Source organism: Eumetopias jubatus, unplaced genomic scaffold (assembly GCF_037043125.1).
Source record: "Eumetopias jubatus isolate StellerSeaLion01/CBP00866 unplaced genomic scaffold, mEumJub1_p1.0 scaffold_3, whole genome shotgun sequence".
Lineage (NCBI taxonomy): Eukaryota > Metazoa > Chordata > Mammalia > Carnivora > Otariidae > Eumetopias > Eumetopias jubatus.
Genome location: NW_028274809.1, coordinates 125956731 through 125984564, shown reverse-complemented (window position 1 = coordinate 125984564; position 27834 = coordinate 125956731). Strand labels below are relative to the sequence as shown.

The window sequence follows — 27834 nt, the reverse complement described above, 5'->3', positions numbered from 1 at the left end:
GCACATTATTCCTGGAATCCTTTTATCTCTAGTGCTTTTTATCACGGGCTGGTATTTATTTTGGTACCATCCTTTGCCAGATTAAATATTTATACTTATTTAATATTCTCTCTGTTGTTGAAAAGAACAATCCAAACGTTGAATAATAACAATAAAGTACTTTATTGTCTTAATTTAATCCTTCAGTCACCTGGGAGGTCTCCAGAGCTTACTCTGTGCCTTTCCTGTTCAAGGACACTGTCCAAGGAACAAAACTGAGACTTGAATCCAGACCTGCTGCTTCTGGATCCCAGTATAAGTCTTCAAATCCTTGTTTTGTTAAGACTCACAAAACGTATTTGCTCTAAATGTACAGTTCTCTACCTGATAAGGTTTGATTACCGTTGACTGTGCAGAATATGTCACTCTAAAAATATATTCTCTGTCCTACTGATTTACAAAGAAGACTGGCGTCACACATTCAGCTGCTCTACTCTTCTTGGTAGAGACAACCTTCTCTCAGCTAGAACCTGAAACGCATCTCGTATATTCTCTAGATGCACCAAGTTCATCAGGAGTATAAATACTAGCAAATCCTGTTGCTTAGGATATAATGTCATCTGAATATGAATGATTACGTGTGTTTTAGGATAGAAATTATTTGGTAGTGTACTATTTTGGCATTTTCTCCTTGGAATCGGTTTTCACAATTTTAACGTTAAAATATTATTCCATCGTGTGTATGTGTGTGGGTGTGTTTCAGTCATGGGCATCTTCTTTTGAGTCTCATTAGGCATGGAAAAGCATAAGCCTGCTTTAACCGCGCTTCCTCTGGTCCTGGGAAGTTTTCAGGCTAACTTAAAACGGGATTTGTTATATAACATACATGCTGGGCATTGGCGTGTGGGGAGGGGGGCCTAGGAGAGGATCGCCCCCTTGGTTTGTGACAGACTGGCAGCTTTTTCCTCTAGTATGTGCCATAGCCGCAGAGCCAGATTTAAAAGAGAGGATTTATAGGAAATCCAGCTGTGAGTTTTCGTTTTCTCTCTCAGAGCTGGAGGCGGGGCCAAACCCAACCTCAAACCAGGCACACCATTGATCAGGCTAGAATGATGTGGAACAGTGTCACAGACAACAGCTAAGCACAGAGGAAATATTAGCTGGCAGAGATAACGAAGAGGAAACTCTCAGTGACAGATGCACCATCTGTCAGTTCCGGAGGAGCAGTTTTCAAGAAAACAGAAAATGAAATGAAGAAGAGAGTGGCTTTGTTTCAAAAGTACAGCCCAGCCTAAGGACATTTTTCAACAAAGTAAGTTTGTATTCCATAGGAAAGGAGGTGGTGGTGGGTAAGACAACAGTGACTTCCTATTTGCACCGTGAGTTGTGTTACCGATATATAAAGTTTTCTTTGTGGTGTATTTGATCATTAGAAGGACATTCTTTTAACAAGAACTTTCCTTAAAATTTAAAGCAGTGCCTCTCGTGTTGACAACTCACTTGAAAACCATTTGAAAGCTACAATAAGGTTTGTTTTACTTTTATTTATTGTCTTTATCTCAGTTAGACTATAGATACTGACATAGGACTTTTTTTCCTTCTTTTTTTGAAATAGGAGCAAAATTATTTGTTATCTTTCCCTAAAGGCAGTTTAGTGAGAAAAATGCCCATCTCTCAGATTTAAGGGGCTGGCAGAAAGTGCTGTCTATTGGATGTTTAATTCCATGGGTCAGTTATGTAAATAGCCGTGAATACGACCTAGACTTCTACGCGCCTTCCAGATCATCGTATTGTGTTGACATCGTTTTTAAAGGAAGCTGCTTCTGGATCTTTTAGTTTGTCTTTCTCCCAAAGCCTTCTATCCTTTTCCAGAACACAAGCTGCCATATCAAACAGCCCTGTTACTTATGGTTAGCGTGTTTTTTTTAAAATACACTAGTTTTAAAACAAAGTTGGACTTGTGCTGTCTGTTGTTATGTGTTCCATCCAAGTGGTTTGCGTTTGATGTCCTGTGTCTCATGTTATATTAGGCTGGGATTTGTGTAAGTCCAAAGGGATCTTAAAGAGTGATTTGGAATGATAAGCTTATGTGAATGATAGCAAAGTTTTGAGGAGGATCACAGGAGCCCCCCTGTTGGAAAAAGGTGCTCCTCTTACGTTTCGCACGGGCAAGAGGGGACTTGGGATGCATTGGCGTTAGCAGGCTGCCTCGTCCAAACCAGAAGTAGACGCACTGGCTGTACACTCGCCAAAGCAGAAACCACTCCGTGTTATGGCCCAATATGGATGTCAGAACTCTGTAGCATGTGTGGGAAAATGGCTGCAGGCCAACGTCTGGAATCATTTATCTTCTGGTAGAGTCTAGAAGACAACTGTTGTATGCGTTTTACAGAAATCCCCGCTGATTGATTTCATTTACATAGAGCAAGCACAGTGACTGATGGTGGGGACGACTGCAAGTGGGGGAGAAGTATTGATCTATTTCTGCCTTGCCTGACATCCTCGTCTCATTAGTGTTCTTGGCACCTCTGAATGAGATCGTGCCGCTACTGACAACCATATGGTTTCTACGGGGCCCTTTCCACACGTTCCATAATAAATGCCACGTTTGTGTCTTTTCTTATTGAGGAAGTCATAAACTGAAGGTTGAGCGGTTTGTCTTGCTGTCTTTTTGGAGCTTAACCTGTTTCCTATGGTCTAGATTTGAAGAATGAGAAGCAGGAAAGTATTCAGAGGCAGAGTTCCCGGTGCGGCCTCAGTAGTTGTTGAGAGATGTATGCAGGATACGCTGAGAAATTCTGGAACATGCTCTTCTTGATGTTTAAACCCGTATCTGCATGTGAGGGTGTCAGCTGTGCCAGCCGGTGTATTCTGTGTGAGTTGAACTCACATGTGCTGACATACGCTGACATGTGACAGGGTAGCATCCAGATCTGTGTGTCAAATGTGTGAAAGAATATTTGCCAGTTTCTGACAGTACCCATGTCAGATCTCATGAAGACATTTTTAATTTATTGCAGGGACCAAGATAAGAGTCAAAAGCTTTGGATTTCAGCCACTACCCTTCTGCCACCTCACTTGGTGACCTTGAGGAAGATAACTAACCTTTTAATAAATCTGTTTCGCTGCTTAAAATGTCTCCCAGAGACATTTTAAATGTCAGTCGGATATTTATAATGTGTCTTATGCCGTTAAATTTTAGTATTTATGTCATTTATGAAGTTGCCTTCATTTTCTCAGACAGAACTACACTACACTAAAAAAGCCGAAAAACTCTGGGTCGCTAAAAACAAAATGCAGTAATCTCATATAAATAGTACTTTCGTTTGCAGAAGCCTACACTGAAAAGTACTTGCACCGGTCTTTTTTCTCTAGGTGGAATTATCCTTTGATTTTCTCACCACAGTTCTGGCATTGTGGAAAACCAGTCATCTCAAACAGGTAGAAGTTTTAGAAGTTGGGTTACAATTGGTGCAATACTGCTTTGATATAGTATGATTCAATATATATAATATTTTAAATTTCCAATGTTAAAGAAAATGGATGATAGTGCAAATTCAGGTACCTAATATTTTCTTTTACATTTGATATCTCCATATATGTCATATTGAAATAAATACATGCTAATATATATGCTTATCTTCATATAAGACACATATATGTGTGTATATATATATGTGTGTATATATATATATACACACATATATATATATATGCAAGAGAGAGAAAGAGAGAGAATCTTTCCAAATATTTCGATACAAGTAACAGTGTATAAAATATTAAAAGTAAAAGATAGGAGTCCCTAGGGTATTTTCATTTTAAACCATTTTCATTTTAAGTGATCAACATGATAGCAGCTTAGTATAATACAAAGGATATCAGAAGTCAGAAGTCAGACCTGCCAAGATCAGCTGCCAGTACCACCATGCTCCCAACAACACTATCCCCAGGAGCACCATTTACTGAATTGTGGAGCATGGCTGTGTGACCTCGGGCCAGTCACTTAATTCTGCTGATTCATAGTTCCTCTGTGGTGCTATGGGTAAGAATGTATGTATACCTTACCCCATTAAGTTGTTGTTAAGGTCACATGACACAAAAATGTACACGATAATGCTTTGAAAACTTTAAAGTCACTAATTGCTTCCTGAAATATTCCCTTTTTTCCCCCTGTCTTAACAAATCCTGCCCATGATTCAAAGGCTTCTCCTAACACTCTTCTGATCTCCTTAAGGTTGTGTTTTTCTCCCTCTTTTGAATCCCTAGAGCCCTTTTTGGAAGGACTAACCAGTTTGCTCGTTATGTCCCTCCCCCTTCCCCTCAATTTGACCCTGCTATTCCATGTGCTTTCACGTCTCCATGCCCTGCTTATTTCAGTCCCCAGGCCCTACTAAATGTTTTCTCTATACTTTTTATCATTCTCTTCATCCTCCAAAGCTACCTAAAACATTACCAGTCTTCAGAGCCTTACCCAGTATTTTTCCCCTATAGAGTCAAGGGCCTTCTTCATTCATAGTTCCATAGGATAAACTTGTAATAAAGTTCTTATCTTGTTCTACTAGGTTTCTATTTATATTTCTCTCTCCCTTGGTAAGCCTCTCAAAGACAGGCAAGGTGCCATGTTGCTTTGATTCCCTAGTGCTTACCCTAGTTTCTCATAACTGACTGGTTTTCAAGTCATGTTTGTTGAATGAATGAACAAGTCAATCTTTTCAAACCTTTCTGAAAATATTATCTTGTTTGTGGTACACTATAATCACATAACCTTTGGGACAGAATCCAGGTACCCATTTATTTATCTGGAATAATATGACCATTTTAGTGTATGTAATAGCATACAGACCAATTCAGAATGGGAACCCGAGGCTTCAATGACAGAGGCCCTATATGTAATCACCAGTAAGTAAGTGGTTACCCTACATAGTCATATCTGAGTCCTACTAATTATACTGAGGTAACCAAAGATTAAAACTATCAATCAGCGGTCTCTGTTTGGAAAGATCCTTGATGTATCTGTGGCTAGATATGGTGGTTGTTGCTGTTGTTTTTAGATTTTATTTATTTATCTTAGAGGAGAGAGTGAGCAGGGGAAGGAGCAGAGGGAGAGGGATAAGCAGACTCCCCGATGAGCACGGAGCCCTACGTGGGTCTTGATCTCACAACCCTGAGATCATGACCTGAGCCGAAATTAAGAGTTGGACGCTTAACCGACTGAGCCACGCAGGTGCCCTGCTAGATGTGTTTTAAAAGGAAAGTCTAAGCATTTTTCTGAAAAGCAGTTTGGCAGTATTTATCAAGACCCCCTGACCCAGTAATTCCCCTTCTAGGAAATCATCCTGAAGAAGTGGTAAACAAAATAAAACAAAACAAAAGAATGTAGACAAAGCTCTCTGAACCAAGATGTTTAACATATTATTCATAAATAATATGAAAAATGGCAAATAAGTGACCAGCATTATTTTTAATATTCCAAATAAAGTTCTTAATAATCCAAAGGTTGCCTGATCAATTATACACTAATAGCACTGACCTAAGGGCTGCCTTTTTTTAAGATACTTTGAAAAGAACCAGGGACATACCTAGAGCACAGTCAGGTTTAGCAACTTCATGCCAGGCTTCTAATTTTCTGCTCTCCCTTTTTTAAATTTAGAAAATGTTGAACATATGGTAACCTTTGAGGCCAAAGTTTGAAAACTCTTTGAGGGAACAATGATCTTAGTGTCAAGAGGGACCCAAGGGGCCTGTTTTACCCATTTCCATGAAAAAATAGACTATCCCTGAGAGATGGAAATCTAACTGGCCTAGCTTTTCTCTTGAGTTAAGGTTAAAAACAGTTAAAAAGGGGAAACTTGAGTCTACTTGTGAAATGACTATGAAAACTATGTAAATTGTGGAAGCTTTTTATAATCCCTTATTTAATCTCCTCTTACGTGGAATAACTGGCAGAGGGAAAGCCATTTTATCATAATAGTTTCTGCAAGTTATATCAGGATAAACCACAGGAATACTGGAAATAATCTATCAAACCAAGGTCGTGTGGTTAGTTGAACACTGAACTGAGTTGGAAGCTCCACTGTGTTTACAACCTCATTGATAAATGGGTCAGGGCCCTCACCACTGAGATACACTATCCATCACGTACTTCTTTGTTCAAGAAGGGAAGTTTTCTTTTTTCATTTCTTGGAATAATACTTTAAATGCATCCCCACTAAAAGTGCCACTCCTTGATGCTCTCAGTAAAGAGACTGGAGCGAAGGACTGTCAGTGAGCGGGAGCACTTCCTCAGTACACCTTTCCATCTTGGCTTAAAAGGGTAGAGAAGCAGGTGCCTTCTTTAAAAGCCTTTCTCCATGGTCCTGTTTGGGATGCTGCAGAATAAGTCCCTTGCTTCAGAAAGTTCACTCTTTTTACGGTGAAGGAATGCCAAGTTCAAAAATGAATACAAACCCAGTAATGAATAGACAGCTCAATGTGGCCCCAAATGAGCTACAACCAGGCCAACTTGCAATGTCAGTGCATCAGGCTGTGGGTAGAGGGAGCAAGAGAAAGTGGAGTCCTGAGGGGTTTATCCCACGGAAAACCTAAGTCTTCATAAGTACAAAAGCTCCTTGAAGTGATCTTGTTCTGATGGGACTGTGGAAGCCTGAAGAGACATGTCTTCACGGGGTGGGCATGGTAGCTTACACCTTGCTGGTGGCTTCCCCAAACAGAAATAGACAACACAAGGGTCAGGGTGGTCAGTTATGTAGCTTGAGCTGAGCCAAGGTGATTATCTGACCTAGAAGTAAATGAGAGAGCAAGCTGCTAGCCGAAGGAGGACTCAAAATCCTCCAGCCCAGGTAGCCCTTACAGGATACCAAGGAAGAGTGTAAGTACTGTCAGCAAACCAGGGGGAAGGAGTTCAAGAGGTGCATGCCATTACCCTTGAATCTCTGCACAGAGCCCTTGCAGGAGACCGATGGATTCTGCAGTCAGCAAAGGGCAAGATATGACTGTCTGAATTTGTTGCTCACGGGTCTAGAATTTAAACTGGCTCTACTGTCTCAGCAAAGATTGTGTTTCTTGGAATTATTGGTTCTCTACTTTCCATAAGAAAACAATGATTTAGAACAATCTCCTGAGAACTACTGTTCTTTCCATATGTGCTTATTATCCTGCATACTGGACCATTTGTACTGGGCCTGGCCAGTGACTACCGTGTATATTACGGGGACAAGCCTGGGGAGGAGAAACCAGCAAGCAGATGAGACACAGTTTCTTAAATTAATGCTAGATTACTCCATGAAAAGCACCCTTATGTAACATAGATGCATCCTGACTGGCGTTCTTCAGGCCTCGCAAGCACTTGAATAAACCACAACATGGTTAAGCAACAATAGCGAGCACTCAGTTTAAATAGAGCAGTTTGTGTTTAGCTGAGGATCAAACTCCTAATTAAGTGACTTCTCTGTGCCAGGCATTTCAGCAGAGGGAAAGAAGATATCTGTATCTTTAGAGCTTATTATCGAAGGCTCCTACTTTATGCTGGTTTAAGCTACGATTTTATTTTTCTTTTCAGTCCCACTGACATTTGCTTAATTGGTATTGGCGTATTACTTCTACAAAGGATCTAAATGCTTATTTTTTGGCAATCCCCTTGTCTCAAAATCCACAGCTATGGTGATATCACATATTTCATTGCAACAAATGTGTCAGTCACTTACCCATGTGCAAGGAACTGCGAAAAGGTGTAAACCTATGATGCCTGTTCAGGGATGGTATGGTCCCATCTTGGGGGCAGGTACAGATAAAACTCAGGGGAGAGTAACTTCTGTACTAGCTAGAGCATGTGGGGCTGTGCTTTGGAACACATGTCTAAAATCTCATTGGGAGAATGGAACAGCTCCATGGATGATAGGACATTTGAGTAGAGCCTAGAAACATCCATAGATTTCAGTAGAGAGCAAAGTAGACAATGGATATTCTGAGACAAAAGAATGTATGTCTAAAAACACAAAGTTTTTAAAGTGTTCAGCGTGTTCAGAATAAATGAGTGGTCCCCCAGTGTGACTAGACCTTAGAATGTATGGAGAGATGGCTGCATTGGGAGATGGAGCCTACATCTCTGAAGGCTTTTCATAAATTACATAATTACATAAACTCATAAATTTATGAAATGGCATTTCATAAATTACACATAGCTATTGATGGTTTAGGAGGAGAGTACTGATTTTAGGATGACTATTTTGGTAGAAGGGTGCATTGGAGAGGAAGCAATTATACCATTTATTTTAAAGATTTTATTTTTAAGTAATCTCTACACCCAACATGGGCCTCGAACACACGACCCTGAGATCAAGAGCCACATGCTCCACCGACTGAGCCAGCCAGGCGCTGCAGCAATGATACCGTTTGTAGATCTGTTGCAATAATCTATCCATCCACCTGTTCATTCACGCGACAAATATTGATTGGGTACCTGCTGAGCACCAGACCCAATTTTAGGCAGTAGAGAAACATCAGTAAGCAAAACAAAGTTCCCTGCCTTCGGGGAGCTTACATTCTAGTGGGGACGACCAACACTGAGCAACATAAATAAATAAACGATGTTTATTTTAGTGACAATGGATGAAGACAATGAATAAAACAGGCAAAGGTGGTGTGAATGTGAGCCAGAGGGATTAACTTTGCAAAGAAGTATCTAGGCAAGGCCTCTTGGAGAAGTGACTCGAGTGAGGACTTGAAGTGAATGAGGGGTTCCCCGAAGTCTGAGGCAAGAGTGTGTCCAACAGAGGAAGCAGAAAAGGCAGAGGCTCTGTTGCAGGGTGAGCCTGGGGCGCTCCTGAGTTGACTGTCCAGTTGAGGCAGGGTTGTGCAGAAGGAAGAGAGGAGCTATTTCAATGAAAGTATCCCCTCCCTGACTGGTGAGTTTGGTTAATAAGGAGTAAGACAAAAATGACTTGGGGGGTTTTACACTGAATGACTTCAGTCGATATATTTGGTGTTAAAACAGCTTTTGTAGGATGGTCTTGATCTCATCAAAGGAAGAGACGAGATCAGCTAAGAGTTAAGTAGCCTAGGCTTAGGGCTGGGATTTGAAACTAGGGGCAAAGTTTTGGACTAGCTGCCAGGAGGAACAGGTAAAGGATCTTACTGGACTTGAGTCTAAGGATTGATGAATGGTGTTTGTAGCTTCACTATGGCCTTGTCTGTTCAGCAAACATCTATTAGCACTGACTGTGTGAGTAACACTATGCTGAATGCTGACCATGCGGAAGTGGGGCGCGCTCACCAATAGAGAAGAAAGAGAATATTAGTAAATATATAAAATCTGTTCCTTTATCAGATTGGAGAATGAGATAGCATAAATATTTAACTTCTCACAACAAGCCCAGTTATGATACAAATACGTTTTACTGGGCTGATTCTTAAGAGGTCCATTTTTTTAAAAAAGCCTTTCTCTCTCCTTTTCTGTAGAGTTGACTCCATTAGGACCTAACAGCTGTGTTCTTTAATAATGAGCCCTGCCTAAGTCTGTCTGTAGGGCTGACTTTCCAAGCAGTATGCTCCTTGGGTGCCTCTCATGGGATGTGGGTGCGCTCTGAACGTGTGATAGGTCGGCTGAAGATTCGCATCCCCTCGGCCCTTGGGCTGGCTGAACAGGGCCTAGGGCAACCAAAGGCCTCGTCTGATGACCCTGGGCTTCCAGCAGCATGGTAGTTTACCCCCACATGCAGTACTAATACAGTGTTGCGCCATGCCATGGAGAGGTTGGGAAGTGTGCTGTCAGACATGATCCTACAGTATTCTCACTCTGTCCTCATGTTCCCTAGCACAGCGGCCCCACATTGCCTCGAATGTACAGTCCTCTTGGTACCACGCGCTTGAGCAGTGCTTGCAGTGGATTTGTTTGCATTTTAGAAGTCATGCGCATGTTCCACGCTCATTCACCGTCTCAAGTCTCTATGACCAAAGTTCATCAACAATTACTTCTATCCCTATTTCAAATAATCTTCTGGACAATTTTAAATGATTCTAGCTGACTTCTTGTCTGGTCTAAGTATGTTTTCATCGTTCTGACCTTGTAGATGTGACTGTTACAGGGCTAGGGGTAGGGAAATCTCAACTTCTTGTTGACTACTCCTGCTAGGAATGAATATCATCTTCTCTTCATGACATCTCTATAGAAATCTTTTTAAGTTGCTTCTCCATTTTGTGAGGGTTAGTTTATTTAAAAGTAAGCAACGTATTCCACATACCCTCTCAATCAGGTATGTGTAGACTTCAGTACATCATGATACGTGGCAGTACAGAAAATGAACGTGTACAGGGGATAGCCATTGCCAGCCCTCTCTATAGTACATGTATAGTACAACTAACTCTGACCCCCACCCCCAGATACCACCATGCAGGTGGGCACTGTAGGTGAGGGTACCTTGTATCAAATCCTGACACTGAATACTGGCATAACAATTTATTTCTCAAAATATCTGAATTACTGGGGCACCTGGGTGGCTCTTGGTTTCTGCTCAGGTCATGAGCTCAGGGTCGTGGGATCTGGGCTCTGTGCTCAGTGGGGAATCTGCTTGAGGAGTCTCTCCCTCTCCCTCCACCCCTCCTCCTGCTGTGCTCTCTCTCTCTCTCAAATAAATAAATAAATCTTAAAAAAAATACTTAAAATATTTAAACACAGGAATTTCTAATATACTCATCTGCATGCTGTTTTGGAGACCATTGGCCTTGTGTCCTGAAATATCCATCGCTTCCCTCCTTAACCTAATGATAAAAGCTATTGTTATTATATGCTTCCCATTTGCCAACCACAGTACAGATATCATCAGCCCATTTCATCCTCACTGCCACCCTTTGAAGGAGGGTGATTATCTCCATTTTACAGATGACAAAACTGAGGCCGCTCAGAGAGCTTCCTTAACTTATCCAAGGTGGCACTGCTTGTAAGAAATAGATTTGAAACACAAGCTCTTTTCAGTCTTAATTACTACCTTCCTTCTGTTAGGGTCTGGGGTAATTTCCATCCTTGTGTCTAAAGAACTTAGTTCCCCCAAATACTGAATTTTGAGTTCTTGGGACACTCTTTACAATAATACTATTGTGGGTGCTGCAGGTCTGCTTCCCACCTTAAACTGTAGCCCCACGATGCCTGGTTTGTATCCACGCCACAAATCTGGTTGCTATGGCATCCCTCATATTAGGAAAATATTTGTCAGCTCCAGGTGGCTGGAACACCAGACAGGCTTACTGATACTTCGGTGAACGATTTAGCGGGTTATGGGTTGGTATGCTGAGAGCAAAACATGGTCTCTGGGGATTTTGATGAGGGGGGCCAGGGATTTACACAGTGTATTTCTATTGCTACAAGCTTCAACTTTAGTCAGCTGAGTTACAGAGAGTGGCCAAATCTGCAGAGATGAAATAGGAGGTTACTGAAATAGCCGTTCTTGCCGTGGGGGAACGTAGACCACATTAGAATAAATGAATGTGTTGACCCAGTAGAATGAAGTTGCCATACCCAAAGTGGTGGCAGGATTAGGCATCTTAATTGGTCATTGATTTAAATCATCTTCATCAGAATGTATTCTTCAGCATGATTACATCCAGATAATGTTCTCTTCCAGGAAGAAGGGAAGAACAAAGGAAAATAAAACAGTTCACTAGAATCTCATAAAAGTTCTTGCACAAGAAGTAACAAAGCATGGGAAAATATGAGTTCTTTTATAAAAACAAATTTTTCCTTGAAGTCACTACAAGATTGCAGTTCACATAATATATTGGTATGCATATGTGTTTATACAAGAGGGGACTGTATCCCCAGGACAAATGTGAATCAAAGTCTCTATAGTAGCTATGGTCATTTTTTAAGATGACTAACAGCATGCATAATTTCCTTTTTAAAGAGTACTTTATCATTCATTTATCATTAAAAAAATAATAATCCATTTTCACTTTCTCCAAAAGAAGCCCAGATCTGGGAATTGAGAACCATTTTTTTTTTCCATCTTAATTCTTCACAATTTTGAATTTGTCCTATGATCTGCCCCAAACGAACAAAACATTATGGACTTTTGAAAAGTTTTCTATTAACAACCAGACAGATTATATCTAGTTTATGTTAAAGCAATTTCACTCTGTGCTAAATACTTTAAAATATGATGCTTAAATATAAATATACTTCCAAGCCTAAAACAAATGCTGGTTAACCTACTTTATGTATTCTTACCATGAAAGAATCTGCATTCACAAGATCCATAAGTCAGGGTTGTTTGTTAAGATTCAGCCAACACACTTTTTTAAAGCGAAAAGGCTAGTCTCCATAGTAAACTGGATTTCATAGCAGAGTATTCCCAAAATGAAGTATTAACTAGCCGCCCATATTTAAATTCAGATCTATTTACAAAAATTCATTTAACACGCAATTTTAAGGTAATACCTGTTTTTACAAGTGAAGTATATTTATGGTTCGAAAGTCATTAAATTTTTATTTATTTATCTATTCAGTTATTAGGCATGGGCTGTGTTCATGGCCCCATTCCTGTGGCTTTTCTGCTGAGTTGAGTTCATTGAATGTTAAGTCCAGACTGAGGCAAGAACAGCCAGCGCGTTTCTGTGTTCTTGCTTCTACCAAGCAAGAATTCTCTTTTTCCCTAAATAAGTGAAAAGGAGCTCTAACAATCTTTGAGGTCTCTGGGATAATTCTGGACTGCTTACTAATAGAAAAACAACAACAACATGAAAACCTCAGCTGAAAGGAACTTTTTTGCTTCAGTTCGGAGAGGAAAAAAAGCATAATCCTATTAAATTTAGTAATCAGGTCCCAGTTGAGATTCTGACTGGCTTGATAATCACCATGGAACCACAGAGTACTTAGCTGATAGATAGCTAAATTTAATTAACAGTTCATTTTGCTGGATAAACCTCCCTATTCATTTTCCTGATCTATGCCTGTTGTCTCTCTTCCCCGCCCCCTACCCCCCACGCGCGGGTCCTCTCTTGGTTTCCTGTTTCCTACCAAAAGCTCTGTGCAACGGTGGAGGACACCCTGCAGCAGGAGGACTTTGAGCCGCGTGGGGTCCTGGAAAGGTGGAAGGCTCAGGCTCCGAAGGATCCGGGTGTGAACGCCAACCCTGTCACTGGTTGTGTGTGCGCTTTCTTACTGTTCCTCTCCAAAATGGCGGGAGGCGTGAGATCAGAGGGTGAAGGGCTTAGTGCTGCGCTTCGTCTGGGTTATGTCCCACAACAACACTGTTACTACACTGTCCTCATTTTACTGCTCCCCACCTCTTCCACAGCTCTTAGAGCCCTCGCTTTGCCAGGAACCTAGAGTTTCCACCTAGAACATTCCACAAGGAATCAAGACCTTTGGGAAAATATTGCTTGATGATAATCCATTTTTTCTCCTCTTTTTTATCACTAACCAACCCTCATTTTCATCAGAGTTTAAGCACTGCCTCTGTTGACCTCTGTTTCTCTCTCTCATGTTGTCTGGTGCAGTGGTGACATACACATTTAATGGCTGATTAAGGTATGAATGAATAAATGGGGAAATTATCTGAGTAGATATTTTTGTCTTCTTTAGTTGCTTATTTATGTATAATTTACACCCGACCTTCTTGCAAAAAGATGTGGAAACGCTTTGCTTTCTTTTTCTACATATTCCCATATGGTTGTCAGTGAGGACTAGAACTGGAGCAGAAACCCTTGGTTTGACATATAGCATCGCTACTGTGTGACTGTGACACCTTATTTAACCTCCCTGAGCCTTAGTTTCTTCCTCCATAAAATGGGGAAGATAATATCTTTTTAGAGGTTGTTATGAGGATTAAATGAGTCACTGTATATAAAAGCCTAACACATTTAGCATCATGGCTAGCACATGATATTAACAATGACAGTGCAGTTATTTTCTAGCAGAATATTTGAATGGCATATGAGAGAATTAAAACAAGAATCAAATGGACTTTTGGGGCCCTATAAGCCTTCCTTATGCAATTTATATCAGGGAGAACATTTCTGAATGTGCTTCCAAAAAAAACAAACAAAAAAGAAACCCCTACAGTATTCTAGTGATAATATTTATTTCTAGGAAAACAAATTCCAATAACAAGTATACATGATTATGATTAACAAATTAAAGAATAATGGAAGCAAATTAGCCTCTAAGTAGCTTATTCCCTGTTTAGTAAATATTCCTGTTATAGCAAATGTTTATCTCTAGTCAAACTACAAAATGCCTGAGGCTTTCACATGGTCTAGAATTTTTTTTTTCCCTTTTCCATAATAGTTATTTAGCAAATTGCCAACAAACCTTACCCTGCCGATACGTGCCTGACACTGTGTCAGGTGCTGTGGAAACTGCTGGAAAAAAGGACTTCAGTTCACAGATTCCTATAACTTGATTTCAGAGAAAGCAGTCCAAAGCCATATGCAGCAAGGGCCGATTGCCCGGCTGATTTGCAGGCTGAGTGCAGTATGAGGTCATTTACCCAGACATTTTAATAATTGTCTTATAATAACTGGCTGCCTTAAAAAGTGCACTTTTATTCATCTCCCTCCAGTCAGAATCCTGTCTTCTTGTCTTTGTTAGAATTGGATTATAAAAAAGGGAGCAATCAAAAATGTTGCATTTAAGAATAAAATTGAAAAAAAGGAGCCAGTTGGGGAAGATGCCTGGGACAAAGACACAGCAGCTGAGACTGTGTTTTCTCGGGATGTTTCTCTTGCTATGTCAGAGACCACAATATGAAATCATATAAACCATTTGGATTAGAGCTCGTCAACAATGCTTTCCTAGCAACAAAGTGTAGACTGACCTTAACTTTCCTACAACATTCATATGGGTTTCTTGGATTCAGTGAGCATGGGTGTGGCTCTTGTCTACAATCATGTAGCCAGAACCTAGGTACGGTTTATCTTCTCTGGAGTCCTGTGACATTGTTCCAAAATGGCATTGCTCTCACAGATTTCAGAGTGTCAACATAACATTTTATCTTTCAAATCATGGGATTTTAGAGCATTAAAAGACTCTAAAAGAGGCCTCGTTTTACTGGCGAAAAGCCTGGGATCGGGGAGGTTAAAGTGCTGCTCGGGGTCACACAGCTAGCTGGTCACTTTGATGGTTTCACTGGGCATCTCTTGACTCTCCTTTGGAGCAACAGATTGTTCTATAAAAGCCTCTGCCCTCTGCAGGCTCTCTTTTCTCCCCCCTAATTTCTAATATATTTCTAATATGTACATTTCTTTCCTGTTTTTTTCCTGAAAAAAAAAAATTAAAAGGGAATATGTATAAACCTCTTGGTAACAGCAATAGATGGACTATAACCAAGCAAATAGTTTGTTAAATTAAAAGCATTCAGAAATGACTTTGCTTACTATCTAATAACCCACTGTGGGCCAATCATTAAAGCTTCCCCTAGAAAAATACACTTAAAAAGCTGAAAATCGTGTGAACAGTTTGTTTTTTGGGAGGTTTTGGTTTTTTTGTTTTGTTTTTACGTGGTGACTTCACTTTAGTACCTGTTTGTGTCATAACTTACTAAAATAAATATACCTTTCGAATTGTTTACAAAGTTCCAAAGTCTTTTTGGAAACCTGACTTTCTTAGTGTTGAAACTTAGCAGTTAACAGTCCTTTCTCTGCAGTCTTGATGGTGTGTACAGAGGTGACTGTACAATCCAAGTTCAATTCCCCCTCCTCTCCTTTTTCATGTTAGAAGCCAGGGGGTTTTAGGTATGATCCTAGCCATATTTGTGTGTGAGGAGAAATTGTTATATTATTCCTACTAATTTCATTACTAAGGCAGTGAAGCCATTTTCTTCTGCCAATAGCTGAATACCCTCTGCCATGGTATTAGGGGATCGTTTTCTGCCTGTTTGGAAGGTTTGACATGCTGTTTCCCATTGAAAATTGTATTCAAATGAGCATTGGGACATGTTGGGAGAAGAGTCTGAGGGATAAAATAAAAATATTCTAGAAAAAAATGCATAGGAGTAACACTGCTTTTTTGTTTGTTTCTTTTGAATTCTTGGATTTTTTTTTTTTAAAGAGTATATAATTTATAGTGGGCACATGGAGAAATGGGTGCAGTGTTTCAACTGTATGCCCTTTGTTTTTGGTCTATCACGGTGGTGGTGCTAAGAGCCACAGGCTTAAAAGCATTTAGAGTTTTGCTTTCATGCCTATCTCAGTAAATCCTTAAGATATTTTTGAAATAAACCAGGTTCAGGACAAAATAAAGCCCAAACAGGCATTCATTAACCATAATGAACTTTAGCCAAATATTTATTCATCAGTTAATGTGAACTTGCTAGGTGATCACATGGTACCTAGTACAGTGAGAAGGTTGTTTTTCCCCAGAGGGGTTTAGGAAGCTAAGTTTTAAAATAAACATAAATCTAGAGTTAGATTTGGGATCATCATCTGTGCAATAGTAGTTCAAATGATTTAAGGTGGATTCAAGTTGAAAGTGAGGTGAGACTTCCATCAGTGACTTTTCTTGAACTCCTGCTAGAAATCCAGAATACCCAGGCCAGGACAACGACCAGGAGTAAAGGGTGCAGAGAACCGTCTTGTAGATGGGAGATGGATTGAGCCAAGCAAAAAGAATGTATTTAGAAAGGTGAAACTGAGAAATGTGTCCAAGTTTCTGATTTGAGAAACAGCTACAAACTGGGCACTGTCCATCATAAGGGCGCCAACATACAGCAGGAAAGGTGAGCAGCAGGTTCCTTCTTTGTTAGAAGGAAGTTCATATATAGCAACCAGATAACCAAATAGAAGTGTCCTGGAGTACTAGTGCTAGATTAACTCTATGGGCACCAGCCAGAGATTTGTTTAGGTAATCTGACAAGATGACTTATTGTTGGAGTCCATCCTATCTCCATCCCTCCCTTTCTCCCTCCCTCTCTTCCTTCCTTCCTTCCTTCCTTCCTTCCTTCTTTCCACCTTCCTTCCTTCCCTCCTTCTTCCTTCCTTCCATTCGCACTTCCTCCTTGCCTCTTTCTTATAACTAGCCTTTTAATACTAGTGTTAGAAGATACAGCCACCTTGGAGATTTCAACCACTTTATATATCAATTCTTGCCAATATACAAAAGAATTTTCTAAAGTTTTGATTTGTAACTCTTATGATTTTATTTCAAGCTATCCCTCATGTTACTTTTTAGACCGTAAAAAGAAAGGAAACAAAACATTTTTAAATGACAAAAAGAAGTATAAATACAAGGTGTGGAATTGTTATTGACTTACCCCAACAGACACTAAGCATATAGTTCCAGGATCTAGCCACAATTAGTTTAAAAAGGAAACAACAAATGCCACTTCATAGCCTTTAGCCTAGAAATCAACTTTAGTCAGAAAATAAGTACAAATGGGGGCGCCTGGGTGGCTCAGTCGTTAAGCGTCTGCCTTCAGCTCAGGTCATGATCCCAGGGTCCTGGGATGGAGCCCTGCATCTGGCTCCCTGCTTCTCCCTCTCCCACTCCCCCTGCTTGTGTTCCCTCTCTTGCTATCTCTGTCAAATAAATAAATAAAATCTTAAAAAAAAAAAGAAAAGAAATACAAATGTATAAGGGACTTGTGGGTTCTGTTATCAAGGCAAAGTATCCAACCATTTGTCATTTTCACAGAGGAGTCTGATAGGGGCAAGAAGTTTCTTCATGAAGGGAACTCTGAACAAGGAAACCCACCCACCAGTCAGTATCCCCTTGGGGGATCTGCCATTAAAGTCTGGATAACTCCAAACTGTTTTTGAAACATATTTGATTCTCTAAAACTGATGAGCAGTGAAATAAACCTGTTGGGTCAACTGGGATGGGCTTTATTTTCAGGGGCAGGGGTGAGGGGGCTGGAATTGAATCTTTTTCAAAAGAAACTGTTTCACAATGTATCTTAGTGTGGTGTGTATTGAAAGTTGGATGGTTTCCATGAAAACAAAAGTGGACAAAAAAACTACAAGAGCTTTGAGTATGTTTAGAGGGAGATTGAGTGTGTGTGTTCATGTGCACGTGCACGTGTGTGTGCGCGCACATAATAGCAAAGGATCCTCAGAAATTTTTCTCAGAATTAACTCTCTGTGTGCACTTTGATTTCTCATGTGCATATTCTTAGGACTCATTCAACATTCATTATTCCATAAATATTGGCTATGTACCTACTCTTTTCTGGGCCTAAGGTGGCCATTGCGATTCAACATCAAATAAGGCAGAAGTCCCTGTCCTCAAAATATTATCATGACAACCAGCTAAAAGTTTGTTTCCCATTCACACCGGGACAAGATGCTCTACTCCCAGATCTAGACCGACTGATCTCCCCCCACCTCAACATGGAGCTTCTGAGGTCCTGAGGTCACCTGGCCATTGGCACAACCACTCATGGATAGAGAAGGTGAAGGGGTGATAGATCATAGGGCATGTGAGTGATCACATATCTTTGCACAGAACTTCTCCCCATGGCCTCCCTCCAAGGGAGGCTGGCATTCATAGGCCACCCACAGGTTTGTGAAATACATACTTAGTGTCCCTCCACAATGTTATTTTTAAAAAACTTAATTTAAAAAATATCATAGTAAAAATATCCTTTTATTAAAAACTGACCTGGAAAGCTAAGACTCATGTACTAGATCCAATTTATTAATATTAGTGACAAATAAGGATGCCAGCCTCAATGAAATATATGCCCGTCTGACCACTTATTTTTAATTAGGTCCCAGATTTGCCCAGTCACACTTTCCAGGAATATAAGGTTGAGGAAGTTGCTTTTTATTTATTTTACCCGCCTTCCTTTCTGAAGTTGCAAATAAGCAGTGGAGAGGTGAAGAGTGGAATCAGGAGATAAATAAACTCTTAAAAAAATGCCCAAGTCAGGTCAATACTGTGATGCTAGTAATTATCTCCTAAAAAAAAAAATTGAGAGTTAGCAGTCCTCAGCAACTCACTCTCTAATATGGACAGGGTGGGACTCTTGTCTCCCTTCTGCCTGCCTTCCAGGCAACCCCCTTCCTCCCAGTGCCCCTTATCACACCCCCAGGCCAAGGCTCAGAAGGGGAAGTTTAGCCACAAGCTTAAAGGACAGGAAGTGACTCATGGTTCCCCCAGGAGTCAGGTGAGTGGGTAGTGAGGGAAGGCTGGGAGAGAGAATTCCAGATTAGAAAAATAGCCCAGATGGGAGAGTGGCCAGGCCTGGAATTTCAGAAATGACCATGACATCAGCAAGAGTGAGACTCCCCCACTTTCCCAGACAAGCATCTCAAAGCTCTGCTGTGAATTCTTCCCCGTCTGTTTTCACAGCCTGACTGGGAACAAAGAGTTATCAATATGAAGCCTAAGGAGAATGGTTGTAAATCCCTGAAGCAGAATTTCATAGAGGAGGCTTCTGGCAGAGTTTATCCGCAATTTAGTGCAATCTGGGTTTTGCTAATAGAAACCATTATGCCAAAGAGAATTACAAAACCTAGAATTCAATAAACTGAAGACGTATAGTTTTTTTGTTTTTGTTTTTGCTCTTTGGGGATTTTAATTTTAAATACTCTAAATTTGATGATACCATTATTGTGTTAGGAAATAAGTGAGGTGGTAGGCTATCTAAATAATATACTGTTTAGACTATAAATAGAAACCACACTTGACAAAGAAGAAAGGAGTAAAATTTGAACAAGGTTATGAACATGGGTCCATCACTACCTGCATGGTGCTATGAGGGTACTCTGCACCAAGAAGGAGGAAGTCCTTTAGAAACATCGTCTTTGCTATTTGTAGTCAACTGTGGAATGTTTCAAAAACACAGTTCATCTTCTTAAAGGGCATGTAAGGAAAGATTTGGAAATTTCAAATAAAAGATTAACCATGGGAATCATAATGTAACTCTTGAGCCGGTTCTTTATGGGTAGAGAGTTGTGTTTGCTACTCAAAGACTCTGTTGATAATGTGAGTAAGTGGGACACGCTCCACCTTACATTTCAGTTATATTGAGGGGTTTGATACTTTAGAAAATGGGCGGTTCTTTCTGTTCCAAATGGAATCCTTTCTCCCCGTGACTTTATTTTGAGGCGGTGATGCAAATCCATGGTGTTCCTTTTTAATGTGAATGAAAACAATGAGCAAAGGAAGTGTGGAGGTTTGGAATCTTCCCTGATGCTTCACAGGTCACTGGGGAGCAGTGAGGTTCTTCTCTACTGTCAGTGGCCGGAAGCATTAGAGAGGACTATTTTTTACTCCTTGCTCTATAAAGTTCTTTGAGCCTCTGTACTGGAAGCTTCCTCCGTTTGCCACGCAAACGTTCACCGAGCCCCTTGGTTGGTGCGGGATATGCGAAGACAATGCTGGCGGAGGGAAACAGGAGAGCAGAGTAAAGTGAAAATCCCAGCGACGGGTAAGTGCTGGGCGGGAAGCACAGGGTGGGTGCAGACACGTGATGGGGCCAGCCTTTCTCACGTGGGTGCCAGGAGCAGATGGTCTTCGCAGGAAGGACTTTGCAGAGAAGGTAAAACTAGAGCTGAGAATTACAGAGATAGAGGGGGGAAGAAGAATTAGCTAGTCAGATTAAGGGGGAGAAAATCATGCCAAACACAGGCCAAGTTCCTACAGGGAGCAGCAGATGGGAGTGGGGTGAGGTGGCTGTTTTAGGGAGCCACGAGGTGTTCAGTACCCCTGGTGTCTCTGGCACTGTTGCCAGTTGAGACACAGACAGACATGCCAGGGACCCACGTGGAACTCAAGAACTGTAGACTGTCCCCAGACATTGGGATTTTATTTTGGGGCCATCTGAGAGCCACGCCAATTTTTAGATGAGGGATGAAGTCTGGGTTCCATCTCTGAGGCTACCTTTGCAGGACGTGGGGTGCGTTCCTGAATAAAATGCACAAGTTGCCATCAGAACATAAGATCTCCTGCTGTATAATGGAAATATAGCTAAGGAGGTCCTTTTGTTTCTAAGCCAGCACTTTATGTCGCCGAGCAGAGACTCTGCCTCCATCCTGTGATCTTAAACCTGGCCGACAGTCAGCTCTGCGTGGCCTGTGCGTCTCCTGTGCCTTTCAGTCAGGCTCCGGGTCCAACTTCACCTTCCTGTAGCTTGAGTGCACTTGGAATTGCCCGAACCTCACATTTTCTAATGTTCAGGGGGGTTGTTAGTAAACAGTAATAATAAACCACCTCTCTAAAAATGAGATTTCTCTTTTTAAATGTACACCCAAGCCTCTGCAGCCTGGCAGAATGTCCAGCAGGGTAAGAAGCCAGAGGGTGGTACATATTCTTAGGGCATCAGTTTTCTTAAAATTTGAGCGAAGGTTTTATTGTTTTAAAACAAGTATGGGCATGTTATGTTCTTCCTCTCTATGGGCGGAAATGTCAAATAAATCCATTGGGGGTATCTGTTTTATTTTTTTCTGCCATTGGAGTGCATCAGTGGAAAAAACGTGAAAACTGTTCATTTTAGTCAATAATAATAGCTCCAGTTTTTAAGTGCCTGCTCCTGGACAAGTCACATAGTTCATTTTGTTCAGCAAATGTAAACACAACGTGAAATCCAAAGCCCTGTGCCAGGGGCCAGGATTGCAGCAGTAAAGGAATTGGCCTTGCTTGTTGGGGAGTTTCTGTTCATAGCCTTAACAGCTGCTCTGAAGGGTATAGATGACGTTGTGCACATTTCGCAGATGGGAAACTGAGACTTTAAGATGGCAACACAGTTTGCTCAGGGACCGCTCCAGTAAGCCTGTCCTCTCCATGCGGCTCTCCACTGCCACACTGCCTTTCTGAAAAGCTTTTGGTCTCGGCTTGCTGTCTCCTTTCCCTTACCTGTTCCTGCCTTCCCTTTATCCATTAAAGACATTCATTGCTTTCCGCCAGGTCTGTCTACTCTCCTAGCTCTAGAAATGAATGAGGTCTTTCAATCATCAGCAGCAGCCCATATACAGGCTTATTTTTATGTTAATTATTAACAGTAGCCCTAACAGCCACAATCATCACAAACCTATATTGAGCCCCTACTATTTACAAATTCACTCTGCTGAGACTGTAAGTCTATAAATAGATGGAAGTCATGGTTACATTCGACAGGTCAAATAACAATTCAAGATGGCCAGGAATCGTGGAGTAGTGGAGACCATAAGTGTTAGAAATGTTCAGGGAAGACTTCTTGGAGGAGGTGCCCAACAAGCTACACCTTCAAGGAAAGAGAACCTTGAAGAATAGTAAAGGGGAGGGCTTTCTAGCAGACCCAACTAAATCTAATGCCCAAAGGAAGTCACCCCAGTATGTCACACATTTTCCCTCTGCCCCTGAGAACCAAAGTCGTCATCAGAGCTGAGTGTGGTGATGCTTCAAGAGAGGCATTAATCTACCCTAATTAAAAGTGGACCCACTTCCCCAGGGGTGCCATTAAGGACTAGCTGGATGATTCCTTTGGAGGTGTGATTGGGGTAGCCTCGGGGAGTTGGGTTTCCTCCGGGGCATATCCAGGGAAATTTGGGTGGTCCAGACTGAACGAGATCTCAGATCTGTTCGTGAGGAGACCTAACCCTTTTTGCTCATTAGCAGAACATCTCCGTCCCCTCCCAGAGTCTTCCAGATTGAAAGTGACTCTGGACCAAATCTGACTTCCCAACACGATTCCAAATCCACATCTGGAAGGCCTCTAAGCTGCGTGAGATTTCCTGTCATTGATTTGTTACTGATTGAGACTAGGGCTGGCACTCAGCCCACCCTCTGCCCCAGGAATAAGAGCAGCAGACTTCTCAAATGGAGTGGAACAGAAAGCCATGAAAACCCAGCGTGTGCCCCTCGGCCTCCTTCAGTCAAGCCAGGAAAGGAAGAAGAAAGCAGGAAAGCGTTTTCAGGGGGCACAGGTACCTTCGCCAGAGACCTCTGACCAGCGCTAATCTGGAGGTCCTGTGCTGGGAATAAATAGGAGCCTCGGACCATCCTGGTTGGGGATTAATGCAGAGCAAGGTCAGTGAAAGATGGCCACCCCGGGGGTACGTGAAGCAGAAGCGGCACTTCTCGCTTCCCTGCAGTTGGGCATGCCCTGAGCACAGGGTTCCAAGGGTTTGGCCAGACTCTAGAGATGCCCAAAAATGAATCGGGCTACCTCTGCTCTTGAAGAGCTTGTACTCTCATGGGGAGACAGATGTGTAACAGGAACATTTTAGGCTAATCTCGTAAGAATCATAAGAGATTAACAAAGTCCAGAGAAGAGCAGGCTAACCTGGGATTCAGAAGGTGAGGTCCTAGCTGAATCTTGATAGAAGACAAGTCAAAGTAAGGCAGGAGAACAAGAAAGAGGAGGAACGTGAAAGGCGAAGGGAGGAAACAGCCTCAGCACAGCGTGGGAAGTGAACCAGCACCGTGGGACCGGCCAGCCCAGGCACTTCCGCACAACTGAGCCTAACGTGGGCCATCGGCCCCCAGAAGCAGGCAGAGGCCAGGTGAGGCAGGGCACCGTGGCCGGAAGAGTGGGAGGGTGGGCGGCTACTTTATTCTGTGGGTGACAGGGAGGCACAAAGGAGTCTTAAGGGGAATGACCGGGCTTACATCGAAGAGAGATTTTGGAAGGCAAGAACTGAAGGAGTGAGATCCTTTAGGAGGTCTGTTGCAGTAGATCCTAGGGGTGTGATAAGGCTCTCCACCAAGGCGGAAGGAACGCAAGTGGGAGAATAGGAATTAGAAAAACACATTTAAGAAAGAAATTGAGCCAGTCTTGAGATTTTGTTGTGAAAATATGGGGGATGCAGGAGGGGAAGGAGTCTAGAAGACCTCAGGGTGTCAGATTCTTCGAACTGTGTTCAATTTATTCATTTATTTAACCAGATGCTTCTCAAATAACAGAGTGTCATCTAAGACCGTGTTCTTTAAATGGAGGGGTGTCATGAAGTCAGTTAGTGGGTATCCCCAGCAGTTTTCAATAAAAGAAAACCAGAAAAGAAAATGTCAGATGGCATTGCATGTATATAAAGTATAACTACTGTTTTGTGAAACTTTGTTTCAGTCTCTGTGTGTGTTCACACATGCAAGTGTGTTCATGTTAACAACTATATAAAGTATATTTCTTACTAAAGATAGCTGTAAAACATTTGAAAGTCCTATGATATTCATTTCCTGTGGTTGTGTCTGATTCTTCTCAAGTATGAATATGTACCAGTCAGGTTTGATGATCTTAAAAAGGGAGAGTCATTCCTCTGGGAGAAAACAGGAAGATCTTTTCTTGATGTTAATTTTTCAAGACCAAATCTTGCAGTCATCTGTGCCCTTGGGATTCCCAAGGATTCCATACAGAGGGAAGGGAAAGGGGGTCAGAGCCGGCAGAAAGGGCTCTTCCTGTTAGGAATGGGACAACATCAAATGTCCTGTCCTTCAGAAAACACAGGCACCATCAAAAGCTACAGAGACCTTGCTCCCCAAGGGTATCTGGGGACTGGCCTCCCAGGGGCAGAATCACAGCTAGAAGAATAATATTACCTTATTTTATTTTTATTTATTTTTTTATTTGAGAGAGAACGAGAGAGCACTCACGAGTGTGAGCATGCAGGGTGGGGGAGGGGTAGAAGGCGAGGAAGGGGAATCTCAAGGAGACTGTGCTGAGCAGCAGCACTCAGGGCTCAGTCTCACAACCCTGAGATCAGGACCTGAGCCAAAACCAAGACTCGGACGTTTAACCAACCGAGTCGTCCAGGTGCCCCTTACCTTATTTTCATATAGGGATTTACAGTTTGCAAGCTACTTCCACAATATATCTTCCCATGTTTACAATAGCCTGGGGAGTTTGGAGGGGCCTGAATATCCAAATGTATTTTAGGTGTTTATTGGCCTATAAATATTAAAAGCTATAAATATTTTCCTCTTCGTATACCCATTCGCTCTTTCAGCCAACATTCATTTGCAAGGCTCTGGGCTAAGAACTGGACAGGCAAAGATGCAACCTGTTTTCCAATCTGGAGATGTGTACCTGCAATGTCATAATTTCAGAGGATACAAAAATCTACATATTTATTTAAGGATACTTGCAGTTTTACCTATGACATGTTTACAGAATGTATATGCACCTGTATATATATTTGTGTGCCTGTGTGTGTTGGGGGGTGGGGTAGAGAGAGAGAGAGAGGTCATTTATCTCTTTAAGTGCCAAAATCAAAAATTGATTGCCCACAGGGAACAAGGCAGGAAAAACCTGACCCTTTTATAAACCCAGTGCATAAAGTTTTCTCCTTGGGCTAAATGTGAATACCTTAGTGAGAGAATAAGTGAATCAGAGAACTTAATAAAAGCTACATAATCTCAGCAAGTAAAGCACCTATATAACAATATTTGCCTTCAAGGGAGTTCCCATGCCTCTGAGTTCTATCTAAAAACCCCAGGTGAAGAACCCCTACTTCATGCATTAGTCTAGGCAAGACAAACTTCATCTCAATTAAAACACACACACACATATTTTAATGGTATTTTGATTATTTTCCTGATTGCCTCCTCACAAAGTGGATCCCTGTGTAGACACCTGGGATGTTTTTAATAATGGGAATGACCTTGACAGGAAGCCTATCTGGGAGACTCCTGACCTCTTGAGGTCAATGACCTTGGGATCCACTTTAACCCTCAACTTTTCCCAGATATTACTCCCCAGAAAGCCTATATCCCTTGCTAACAATTTACTTATTTGTTCAGTTTATTTCTCATAACATGGAAAAATAATCTTCTGAAGGCATTTCCTTCAGAAGACTTAGTGAAGACTACACATCTGATACAGATTTCTTTCCCAAGGTTCTGATGTGGTTGGTATGTTTAAACACGTCTTTGCCCTTGAAATCCTCCCATATCAAGCAAGTTATTGCTAATATTTTACTTATTAACTGGTAAGCACCTCATAAAGTCTAATCACCAGACTGTCTTCCCCAACCTGGTGTTGATATCCTAAAAGAAACAGCCTGAGGAAGCCCTTAGTTCCATTTTCAAAGTGTCAGATTTCATTTGTGACTCTCATTACCTCTTGTTAAACAGCATCATATTGTGTGAAGCATGGCTTCCTGCGATACAGCATTATTTAACCGAAAGAGTAGAACAAAATCTTTCACAGAATGTAAAAAACTAATTGCCTATTAGATTCCTGTCATAAAGAGGATCTGGATGTAGGGGACAGGGCTGCATTTGGCCCCAAAGCCCTCCTGCAGACACAGATGAAGGAGCGTAAGCTTCTATTCCAGAAAAACCCAAATTCACAGGAATCCCGGCTTCAAAAGCAGTTGGTGGGCAGAAGAGGGATTGCTATGGGCAGAACCAGTTAGCCAACCATCTTCTGCCTCAAATCTCATCTGATCTGCTAAGTTTGTCCCGGTCACTTTATCTGAAATACTCCCTCTTGCTCTGAGCCTTGTAGGACTTTATCCTGCTCCGGGAGGCTTTTGCTTTTTGGGGAGTAGTGATTCCTGGATGTGTCTTTGTCTTCTCTGCTTGGCTTTGGGGCAGGACGCTGCCTACAGTGCCTAACCGCAAGCTTTTCAAATCCTGGGCACCCCGCAGATGTCTACTGAATAAACCGGTAACACAAACATCTTCTACTTCTGAAGGCCAAATGAAAAAGCTGAGTGGAGAGCATCAGAAGCCATTGGAACCACTATTTTCTATTGTAGGAAAGGAACAATAAGCAACTCCACTGTACTAGTAGCAAACACGGCTAACAATTCATTTCACCCTTGCAACAACACTCTGAAGTAGGTACTGTTGTTTATTCCCATTTTATAGATGAGGAAACTGGGGCATGCTGAAGTTAACCTATCGAAGGCCGTGAAGGTAATCAGAGGTAGAGCTAGGACTTGAACTCAGCCCTTGCCTCTAGAACTTTATGCCATAGTACTGTTACTATAACAGTCCCTGTATGCCCTCAAATAAAGGGATGTTTTCTAAACAAATCGACAGGCTCTTTTTAGAAAGTTAATTCATAAAACAGTATACGTACTCAACAGAAGACGAAATGAGTTTTGTTTAATAGATATGCCATTAGAACAAAACGAAATTAGAATATATCTTCATTTTTTTTTAAAAGATTTTATTTGAGAGAGAGAGTGCACACGAGCAGGGGTGGGCAGCGGGGGGAGGGGATGGGCAGAGGGAGAGGGAGAAGCAGGCTCTCCACTGAGCAGGGACCCCGATTCAGGACTCCATCTCAGGACCCTGGGATCATGACCTGAGCCAAAGGAAGACATTTAACCGACTGAGCCACCCAGGCGCCCCTGTGTCTTCATTTTAAACTCCCCTTTAAAGAAATAACATTAACCCTGCACAAAAATAAACCTGTTTTGTTCTAAAGAGAGGCACTCTTAGTGGATTTGCTAGTTTAGAAATTTGGGTCACATTTTGCTCTTGATTATTTAAAGGATTGGGACAGTCATGTGGACTCCAAATATTCATCTAGTCATTAAAACAAGAGGGGGAGTTTTGCTCTATTTGGTCTAGTGTATTTGTCTTGTTTTATTTTGTTTTGTAAGTGTAACCTCGAAACTTCAGCAACACCCTTTTGAAAATACCAGTTTATGACATAAAGTTTTGAAAAGCATCTTTGAAATTATCTAAATACATATGCAGAGGTCAAAGACAAATGGAACAGCCGTTTCATAAAATCTCCACTCTCCAAATACCAAGAAGGAAGAGGTGGGAACATGGTCCAAGATCTAACCTTAACTTTGAACTTCCTGACTTGTGTTAGTTTAAGACATCCCTGTAGCATCATTTAAACATAGTTCTGGTGTATGAATAAACTTCCACTTGGAATTTCCTTTTTGAAGTCTGCTGAGAATATAAATCAAAACCATATGAGATGGGTCTTAATCCAGAATGTAAAATAACATGAGAAATGTCAACCCAGAAGTACTCCCTGAAATACA

General features: G+C 41.5%; 1 protein-coding gene across 1 annotated transcript in view; it reads left to right on the top strand.

Moving 5' to 3' along the window:
• The first annotated feature begins 1284 nt into the window (after positions 1-1284).
• Positions 1285-27834, top strand: part of STARD13 (StAR related lipid transfer domain containing 13) — a 96159-nt gene continuing 69609 nt past the window's right edge. Inside the window, exon 1 of the mRNA XM_088021799.1 lies at positions 1285-1291. The gene's annotated coding sequence lies outside the window, so the exon portion shown is untranslated. The remainder of the gene's footprint in view (positions 1292-27834) is intronic.